This window comes from Chiloscyllium plagiosum, chromosome 34, assembly GCF_004010195.1.
Source record: "Chiloscyllium plagiosum isolate BGI_BamShark_2017 chromosome 34, ASM401019v2, whole genome shotgun sequence".
Classification (NCBI taxonomy): domain Eukaryota; kingdom Metazoa; phylum Chordata; class Chondrichthyes; order Orectolobiformes; family Hemiscylliidae; genus Chiloscyllium; species Chiloscyllium plagiosum.
This window is the reverse complement of record NC_057743.1, coordinates 33,050,610-33,061,969: the sequence shown is the minus strand read 5'-3', so window position 1 is coordinate 33,061,969 and position 11,360 is coordinate 33,050,610.

Genomic DNA, 11,360 nt, shown 5'->3' with positions numbered 1-11,360 from the left:
CAAACCCTCCACTCCCAGGATCATCCTGGTAAATCTCTTCTGAATCCTCTCCAGCTTAATAATATCCTTCCTAGAATAGGGTAACCAGAACTGGACATAGTACTCCAGAAGAGGCCTCACCAATGTCCTGTACAACCTCAACCTCAATTCCTTTAGTCAAAGGTCTAAGCAATGAAGGCAAGCATGCTAAATGCCTTCTTAACCACCCCATCTATGTATGACACAAACTTCAAAGAATTATATACCTGAACCACTAGGTCTTTGTTCTAAAACACTACCCAAGGCCCTTCTTTTAACTGTCTAAGTCCTGCCCATGATTGTTTTACCAAAATGCAATATCTCACATTTATCTGAATTAAATTCCATTTGCCACTCTTTAGCCCATTGACCCAATTGATCAAGATCTCTTTGCAATCTTAGATAACCTTCTTCACTGTCCCATAAACCACCAATTTTGGTGCCATCCACAAACTTACAAACAATGCTTTCTATATTCTCATCTAAATCACTTATATAAATGACAAACAAAAGTGGATGCAGTTCCGATCCCAGTGGGACACCATTGGTCAAAGGTCTCCAGTCTGAAAACAAACCATCCACCAGAGTGCTGTTAAGCTAATTTTGTATCCAATTGCCAAACTCACCCTGAATCCTGTGTGATCTAACTTTACTAATCAGTCAACCATGCGGAACTTTGTCAAAGGTTTTACCAAAGTCCAAGTAAACAACGATTACCACTCTGTCCTCATCAATCTTCTTGGTTACTTCCTCAAAAATCCCCATCAACTTTGTGAAATATGATTTTCCTCACACAAAGCCAGTCTGATGTTCCCTGATCACTCCTTGCCTCTCCAAATGTATATAAATATATCTTTCAGAATCACATCCAACAACTTACCAACAAAGTCAGACCCAAACTTTTATAGTTCCCAGGTTTCCCTTTAGTGGGGGGCACAGTGGCACAATGGTTAGCACTGCTGCCTCACAGCGCCAGAGACCTGGGTTCAATTCCCGCATCAGGCAACTGTCTGTGTGGAGTTTGCACATTCTCCCCATGTCTGCGTGGGTTTCCTCCAGGTGCTCCGGTTTACTCCCACAGTCCAAAGATGTGCAGGTTAGGTGAACTGGCCATGCTAAATTGCCGTAGTACTAGGTGAAGGTAAATGTAGGGGAATGGATCTGGGTGGGTTGCTCTTCGGAGGGTCGGTGTGGACTTGTTGGGCCGAAGGGCCTGTTTCCACACTGTAAGTAATCTAGTCTAATTCCTTCTTAAACAAAGGCACAACATTAGCCAATCTCCAGTCATCTTGCCTGTAGTTATTGATGATACAAATATTTCTGCAAGGGGCCCTGCAACTTCCTCCTAACTCCCCACAACATCCTGGAATACACTAGATCAGGTCCTGGAGATTTATCCACCTTGATATTTTCTAAGACTTCCTCTTCTGCAAACTGTTTGCAATTTTTTTCCCCTGAGTTCTCTCTCCTCCATTTCTTTCTCCACAGTAAACATTGATGTGAAATATTCATTTAGTATCTCTTGTACTTCCTGAGTTTCAGCACAAAGGTGATTACTGTTATCTTTAAGGTTGCTCTCTTACTCTTAATGTACAGTCTGTTCTGATATAATGTGGTAGTCCTTTTTCCATGTGAACTCGCCTTATAAGAAAATTGCATAATAGTAGCACCATTTAAACCAATGAGGCCAGAAACAGTACAGGAAAGGAAAGTTTGTGTTCTACAAATAATGATCTAAATTTTTCAATCATGTTATAGCCAATTCACATTAAAAACATATGTGTTACAGCAGAACCAACTGTACTCATAATTACTGCAATGGCTGACGTTACTGTGAAGGATTCTCCTTCTCAACCTCTCCTTTCACCTGAGACGTGGGTGACCCTCTGGTTAAACCACCACCCGTCATCTGTCTCTAATGAGAGAGCAGCCCTATGGTCTGTAGGACTATGTTAGCTTTTATCAGTCAGGACTCAGGATCTCAAAGAGAACTTCAAATTGGCGCCATGTTTTAACATCCACCTGAGTAGGTAGTTGGGAGCCTTGGATTTAATCAAAAGATATTGTTTCTGGCAGAGTCCTCCGTATTGCACTCAGTGATGGTTAGCGTGACTATATATGTCAAAGGTGTGATAGAGAAGTGAGAGTTGTCACTGTTATCACTCTTGATGTGGGAGGACTGGCTAAAAAATTAGGCTTACTGAATAAAAGTTGCAAAAATGTTCCATGCATATTCAAACATTGTCCACACAATGATGTAAGAACATGAATGGCTCCCTCTGGATTTAAAGCATACATCAAGGACAAAAGGAGAAAGTGATATGGTACTGATTTTTTTCATGGTTATTCAGTTTTTAAGAAATGTTAGCATTAATTTTGTTACAATTTTCTCAGAAGTATTAAGCCAAATGTTCACATTTGATTAAACTCTGTGACTTGCTTTAACCAGAGACTTGCAACCTAAAGTGGGGTGTTGTAATAAAATTTGAGTAAAACACTGTATGACAGGGAATAAGCAATGCTGAAAACTTAATAGATTTCAGGCTTAAACCAGTTTGGACATGCCCATAGGACTCATGGTCATCTGTTGGATGTGAATGAAAATTTGCAACACAAGCAACGATTGTAATCATGCTGATTGGAATCACACGTGTAAGCATTCCACAAGGGCCAATTGGATGCTCACTTGTAGCAAACCAGTTTCGTCTGGAACTATGTGAACTATTAGACGTAGATAGTTGCAAATACCTCAAATGCATATCATTTGGCTCAGGCTTCAGAAACAACTAATGTCCAAGAGAGCCAGCAGACAGTGAAGTGCAAGCGACTAGCTAGAGCTGGTTCACCCCTCGATTCCTTCCAGGGAGATGAATTTTGTTCAAGGCTTCCTGAGCTTTTGAATTGCAAAAGAATGTGGAATCTGGTTGGATTTGAACCTGTTTTGGTTCAGCCACTTGACAGCTTGACCACTTGACAGCTGTGACCACAGCAACTTCAGGTTTTCTGAGGTATAAGGTGTTGGGGGATCCGGGGCTGTCAGTTTACCTGTCCCTTCTGTTCAGCTTGCAACTTGCTTTTGTACTCACGCTGGATTCTTGTCAACTTACCTTCGTTATGTAAGTGTGTGCATGGAAGAGTTGGAAAGTAGGGAAAAAAGTTTAGATTTGGAAGGTCGGGAAGGTATGAACTCATGTGGCTAGTTTTAATGGATGAAAGCATGGTGACAAACTTTGTCTACCTCTGGTTTCAGAGATTTCAGGTAGTATTGGCTGGCATCGAACTCAGGTACATCTAGCTATTGTTTAAAAGTTTTAGAAATATATTGGAGACAATGGAATGTTGTTCTCAGTTACAGACAACATCAAATTGCATGCAATCGTCACAAATATTTGTCACTGGATAATGACCCAACAGAACGTGCTAATTTGTGCAACTCTAAATGTCATTGAGTCATAGAGTCATACAGCATGGAAACAGACCTTTCAGTCCAACTTGTCCATGCTGACCAGATATCCTAAATTAATCTAGTTCTACTTGTCAGCATTTGGCCCATGTCCCTCTAAACCTTGCCCATTCATATAACCATCCATAATTGCACCAGCCTCTACCACTTCCTCTGGCAGCTCATTCCACCCTCTGTGTAAAAAAAGTTGCCCGTAAGGCCCTTGTTAAATCTTAAACCTACGCCTTCTAGTTTTGGACTCGCAAACCCTGGGGAAAAACCCTTGTCTATTCACCCTATCTATACCCCTCATGATTTTATAAACTTCTTTAAGGTCAGCTCTCATCCTCATTCATGCCATTCTAGTCTGTTTATTAGCTGTAGAAGATATAATGGTGTAATTGGCAACATCATCACAAGAGAAAATGTATGAGATTATGAGGATTGAAGCATTAATGTTGAAGTCTCATACATTCTGCTCAACATGATTTGGAACAAAAAAGAAATGTAGTTATCCATTCCCTGGGATTAAATATCATTAATAATTGATCAGCTGTGGTTGAAATTTACCTTCCAATCTTTCCACCTTAGCTCATTGATATTCCCCTAATTCCCTGCATTTCTGATGTAATAGGCATCTTTTTGTTTTAAAAATATTCTTCAATTATTGAATGCACTTTTCTCCCCAGTCTCAAAATAACCATCAAGAGTTCCACTCTAATTCAATGGTTCAGATCACCCACCAACTCGGCTGTATTACTTTTTAAATAAAAGTAAAACTGAGAGAATAAATGGAGCGTAAGGTGGAATGAAAACATTTCTGAATGATGGAAACATTCTTTAATTTCACCATCTTAATATTGTGTCCTAACACCCCAAAATGACACTCTAAAACATTTGAGGAAGATCTGGCCATTTTAAGGATAATAGGAATTCCCTGAGTGATTCACACTCATTGATTTTAAGTAAAATAAATAGTGCTTTAGAATGATGAAATGCTAGATACTTTAATGTTTCCATCATGTAGAAAGCAAAGTCGAGTCACTGACTATCTATCCTCAGAAACTGGGTTCAAATCATGACAAGACCCTGAGCTAAGGTGATTGGCTAAGGCTTGAAAGGCAACAGGAGTAGAAACAAACACAGAGAATGCTGGAGAAACTCAGTAAGTCTGACAGCATCAGTGGGGAGTGAAACAGAGTTAACATTTCGAGTCCAGTATGAATCTTTTTCAGTTCTGTTAGAAGGAAAGAGAGAGAGAGAGAGAGAGAGAGAAGGGACAGTGGCATCTGGGAGTGATATGGAAAAGCACTGCTCTTAAAGGTACTATCTCGTAGAAGCTCCACAGTGTGGAAAGAGGCCAATCAACCCATCAACTCTGCACTGAGCCTCTGATAAGCATCTCACCCAGTCCCCTACACCATTCCATAACCCAGAATTTCTCATGGCTAATCCATCTATCCTGCACATCCCTGGACACTGTGGGCAATTTAGCATGGCCAGTCCACCTAACCGACACATGACTGCACTTCACCTGACAAAGGAGCAGCGCTCTGAACGTATGTGATTTCAAATAAACCTGTTGGATTCTAACCTAGTGACTTCTGACTTAATTAAAACAATATTTCAAATAGACTGGGAAGGTCTACATCGGGCAGAACCACACTACAGCAATAACTTGCATTTATGCTGACCCACAGCGCCAGGAACCAGGGTTCAATTCCAGCCTTGAGTGACTCTATCTGTATAGCATTTGCACATTCTCCCCATGTCTGTATGGGTTTCCACCGGGTCCTCCAGTTTCCTCCTACAGTCCAAAGATGTGCTGCTTAGGTGGATTGCCCATACTAAATTGCCTACAGTGTTCAAGGATGTGCAAGTTAGATGGATTAGCCATGGGAAATGCAAGGTTACGGGAATGGAGAAGGGGGCTCGGTGAGATTCTTTCTGGTAGGGTCTGTGCAGAGTTGATAGCCTGAATGGCCTGATTCTACACTGTAAAGATTCTATGATGTAACACAGAACATATTCCAAACAATCCAAGGTGCTTTACAGGAACAGTGACAAATAAAATTTCACACTGAGACATGTAAACTATTAGAACAGATGTTCAAAAACTATAGCTGAGGGGGTAGAGGATCTGAGATGTTGGGGAAGGGAATGTTAGAATGCAGAGCTTCAGTAGTTAACACCAAGTTGAGGGCATCATTCTACATTTTACAAATGCTTGAAGATGACACATTAACCTCAGTGACCTGATTGTATGGTGCTCCTGAAGTCCAATGGATGAATTGCTAATGTATTTCCTCCTCCAAATCTTTCAGCTCTTCAAATCTGCCAACCAGCATTAACCAAATCTTACTTTTGCTTGCTCTATTTTTCATCTTGACTTCATCTTTCAAATTTCCTGGCTTGACCAGCTCCTCTGATTTCAAGTAGAAGCCCTACAGCTTCTCCAAAGACTTCCGAAATTTCCTTGTTCGATTCCTATTTGGGTCTCCACCCATAACTCTTTCTTTGGTACATAGATTACATCATCGATGCTGCCTCCCTCTCTTATCTGGACTTGGAAAAGTTTATCAATTTCACTTCCAATTTCTATCCCACTCTCACCTTTATCTGGCCCATGTGTGAATTCTCCCTTCCCTTTCTTGACATGTTTGTTTCCATTTTTGGGAATGGACTGGCCACCAACATCCATTACAATCCCACCAACTCCTGCAGTTACCTGGACTATACAACCTTACACTCTGCTTCTTGCAAAGACTTCATTCTATTCTCCCAGCTTCTCTGTTTCTGTTGCATCTGTTCCAATGATTCCAGCTTATACAAGGGGGGGCTCCGAAATGTCCACTATCTTCCACAATGTAGGATTCCTCACCACTGTGGTTGATAGGGCCCTCAGCCATGTCTGACCCATCTCGGTCTCATCCCTTCTCTTCCCTTCCACAACAGCCATAGGGTCTCCTGGATCATTGGCCGCCGTTTCCACCGTGTCAATGGGCTGTCACCATCAGACACACATTCTTTTCCCCGCCCTTGTCAGCCTTTCACAGGGACTTTCCATCTAGGACACCTTTGTCCGCTTATACTCCCAGCATCTCCCCATACTCCCGAGGCACCTATCCCTGCAATTGCAGAAGGCATAAAACCTTTCCATTTACTTCCTCCCTCCTCACTATTCAAATCACCAGGCACACCCACTGGGTGAAGCAGCAAATTACCTGTACTTCACTCAATCTGGTCCAATGGATTCACTGCTCCCAATGTGGTCTGCTGTACTTTGGGGGAGACGAAACGCAGACTGGATGACCGCTCATGTTCTATCGGAAAAAATGACTCTGAGCTTCCTGTTGCTTGCCACTTTAATGCACCACTGTGCTCCCCTGGCCAACATGTCTGCCTCAGGCTTGCTGCAGTGCTCCAGTGAAGCTCAGCGAAAGACGGAAGAATAATATCTCATTTTCCGCTTGGGAACTCTGCAACCATCTGGACTCAATATCGAGTTCAATTATTTTGGGGCCTGAGCACCTTCTCCCATGCCCTTCCCCCAATCCCCGCACACCAGGCCTTTTCACCACATGGCTTGCTACCACAATCAACCCTTTATGCTCCTAATAGTCCCAATTAGCAGCTATTGATTGTCCCAGGCTGACCATTACATCAGCCCAACTGTTGAATTCCATCTCCACCTATTATTTACTCCTCCCCCCGCCCCCACTCCATCATCAGCATAAATGCCAACCTTTTCATTTGGACAAGTACATGAATAGGAAATGTTTGGAGGGATATAGGTCCAAGGTCGGAATGTGGGACTAGTTTAGTTTGGGAACATAGTCGGTGTGGACTAATTGGACTGGATGGTCTGTTTCCATGATGTATCACTCTATTTATCACTCCATTTTCCTCGCTGCGGTCAGTTTTGAGAAGAGTCACTGTACCTGAAATGTTAACTCTGCTTTCTCTCCACAGATGCTGCCAGAACTGCTGAGTTTTTCCAGCAATTTCTGTTTCTGTCTCTAAGAAACTTGGTTTCCCCTTCTCACTGTCACCTTCAGTAGCACTTAATCCCCGATGAAGCTCAAGTCTGGCCAAGTGTTAAAAACCACTCCCACATCTGGGCAAGCACTTGCACAACCCTCACAACTTAGGATAGGATACGACAAAATACTACAACATTGACTACAATTCAGAAGTGTTAAATGAGTTGCAAAATGCTTTGGGATGATCTGAGGTAATTGGCTGGTGCTATGTAAATGCAAGATTTTCTTTAGACATTTGGAACCCTTAATGCCCATCTGGCCTCCATGCAGGACACTCAGAAGATTCAATAATTGTCCAAAACAGTAGTTCACCATCATCTTCTCAAGACCAGCTGAGATGGGCAATAAATATTGTCTAAGCCAACAATTCCTAGGTTGAGAGCTTATAATTATCAATGTCAAAAAGCTCATGTAGAGTCATGGAGTCATAGAGATGTAAAGCATAGAAACAAGCCCTTCAGTCCAACTCATCCATGCTGACCATTTATCCTAAGCTAACCTAGTCCCATTTGCCAGCACTTTGCACATATCCCTCTAAACCCTCCCTATTCATATACCCATCCAGATGCCTCTTAAATGTTGGAATTGTACCAGCCTCCACCACTTCCTTTGACAGCACATTCCATACACGCACCACTCTCTGCGTGAAAAAATTGCCCTCTTTTAAATCTTTCTTCTCTCACTCTAAATGTATGCCCTCTAGTTCTGGACTCCCCCACTCCAGGGGAAAAAAAACCTTGTCTATTTATACTATCCATGTCCCTCATGATTTTATAAACCTCAATAAGCTCACCCTTCAGTCGCCAACGCCCCAGGGAAAACAGCCCCAGCCTATTCAGCCTCTCCCAATAACTCAAACCCTCCAACCCAGACAACATCCTTGTAAATCTTTTCTGAGCCCTTTATCTAGAATAGAGAAGACTGCGCAGTGACCTCATAAAGTCTTCAATACTATGAAAGGATAGGATTGAGTAGGAGCACTTTTCCAATTGATGATGGGCACATATTTAAGAAAGAGAATGAAAATTCCAGGAGGGAAATTTATCCAGAGAGTAGTTGGAAGATAGAACTCACTACCACAAGCTCTAAGGCAAATAGTCAAATAGGAAAGAAGCTAAATAAACACACAGAGAAAGAAGTGGAAGGATATGCATATGTATTTCGTAAATGTTAAGTCTATTCAATCATATTACATGCTTTATGAGGACAATTTGAAATTGTTTTGCAAATTCTAGACAAGATGTATGTATTTTTGCTAATTTTATGAGTGACTAATATTTGTGGAGGAAAAGAAAAGGTGAGATGACATAGGGTGGGAAATATCAGAAATATTAGCACAGAGGATGAATGGCCTGTTTCTGTGCTGTAAACTCTATGTAAGTCTTTGTAATTTGTAAGTATTACAGTTTGATGAAAACCTGTTGTTTCAGCTTTATTGATGTGCTTCAATTTCTATTTATCATAAATCAAATTTCTAGATTAGAACCTACAATGCACAATTATTATTCTTTCACCATCCAAAGACTAGGAGGACATGGGAAGGTTCATTTCATTTTCAAATGAACAAAAAATGGAAATAAAGGTATCACAGCCCAATGTGGCGCCTAACTCTCAATGTAGTTAATGGGACCACTTGAGGATTTATCTGATTGATCTCATTACTGAAATGGCCTGGAGGCAACAAGAGCTATCATCGTTTTCAGTCAAGTGAAAAATGTAACTCTTATCTCAAAACGTCATGCATATATTTTCTTTAAAAAGTTCTTCCTTTCTGTATTTCCTCCTTTGTTTAATAGTCTTGCCTGCAACAAAGTTATCTGATTGATCGTAACAGAATGTTTAGAAAGGAGCAGATGTTAATTTATATATGTTCTTACACCAAATCATGCAGATTTGGGAGCACAAAGCCCTTGCTGGTGTTTATTTTCCACTTAAGTCTCTCTGTAACTTCACCCATCTTTCCTTATTTTCTTCTATTCCCTCTTGACCATAGTTTTTGTGTCCTGTTTGGCTTCCATGCTATTTATCTTGAGGTCTTTCAGGATATTTTCTTCAGGTCCTTCACACTGAGTGCTGTAACAGTGGATTTTCTGTAGTCAGTCACCAGGTTGAAGGCTGTTGGGAAGAGTCTCTCAGTCGAAATTCTTTGCTAAATCTGACCAATTTAAATTGAGAATGCCAACAATTGAGCAGAATGCACAGATTGGGGGTCACTGGGAATGGTGCACCACCAGTTCCAAAATCCAAGTAACCTCAGTGGTACAATTGGAAGGGATTGATGGCTCAGTAGCCATCACCACTAGTGGCCAATGCTAAGATTTCAGCTACATGGAGAGGTCATCTCGATTGTATCAAAATGTCTGTCAGCAGGGATGATGTCAAACACCCTAACACCTTTCCCTGCCTCTTTAACAATCCTTCTGCTTCATAGCCCACCTCAAACTCGCCCAGAGGAGTTACCCTAGAGTCAACGAGTTTATTTAACATTTTCGCACGGCTTTGTGACTCAGCTGATCATGCAGTTTGGGCCAAAGGTAAATGATCTGGGTGGATATCAGGTACAGCCTCAGCAGCTCTGCGCAACACCATGTGTGGCTGCAGTTTATTGTTCTGACATTTCACATGAATCTAATTACCTCACGGAGCATTTATTACTTTTTTCCAGGAGCTGTTTTGTGTGACCTTTCTCTAATCTTTACAAAATCAACTGTGTAAAAAAAACAACTCTGTGGAGAGAAGATGGATTTTGCCCATATACAGGAGCTGTGTCAAGCAGGACATGTGACTGGTTGTGCCAAAAACTATCATGACTTTTATCGATACAGTGGCTTTGACAGGCTACTGCTCACTTTTGCAGAAGGATATGGTTAAAAAAAAATCAATAACAAACAATTATGCAACAAATATTCTCATATTCATATCCCCTCTGACTTAAAGTGAGCAGTTTTTTTATTTTGAGGATGGCGAAATAGCCAGGAGGGTAAAAGTGAGTATTTTGATAGGAAATGGGTCAAAGAGACAAAAGAACAATGGGTTGAGAAACATGAAACATATCCTCATAAAAAGTGTAATCAAAATCTGAAACTGCCTCCCCAAAATGTTGTTGAAACTAGATTTTCAGAGTTGGGTTTGCCAGATTTTCCTCAGTCAAGGGTAGCAGGGTGTGAAAGATTTTGGAATCAAGATGAATAGCTGGAACTAATATATAGATCAGCCATGATCTAATCAAACTACAGCTCAGATGCAGGGGGCCAAATGGGCTTATTCCCATTCCTTTCAAGGTGTTATGGTACTTTTCATTCATTCACGGGATGTGGGCATCACTGGTATATATTGCCAATCCATAAATACCCAGAGGGCAGTTAAGAATCAGCCATGTCGCTATGGGTTTGATGTCACGTTTGGCCAGACCAGGTAAGGACGGAAGATTTCCTTCCCTAAATGATATCAGTGAAGCAGACTTTTTCTTTACGACATGAGACAATGGTTTACCTGGTCAGCTTGAGAACTCTTAATTGGATTTTAATTGGATTGAAACTCCACTACCAAAGCCAGATACATTAAGCATTACTCTGGATTAATAGTCTAGCCGTAATACCACTCGGCATCACATCCCCCTTAAAGGACAGGTTTAAAGGAGAGGGAGCTGAAAATGTGTTGTTGGAAAAGCGCAGCAGGTCAGGCAGCATCCAAGGAGCAGGAGAATCGACGTTTCGGGCATGAGCCCTTCTTCAGGAATGAGGAAAGTGTGTCCAGCAGGCTAAGATAAAAGGTAGGGAGGAGGGACTTGGGGGAGGGGCGTTGGAAATGCGATAGGTGGAAGGAGGTTAAGGTGAGGGTGATAGGCCGGAGTGGGG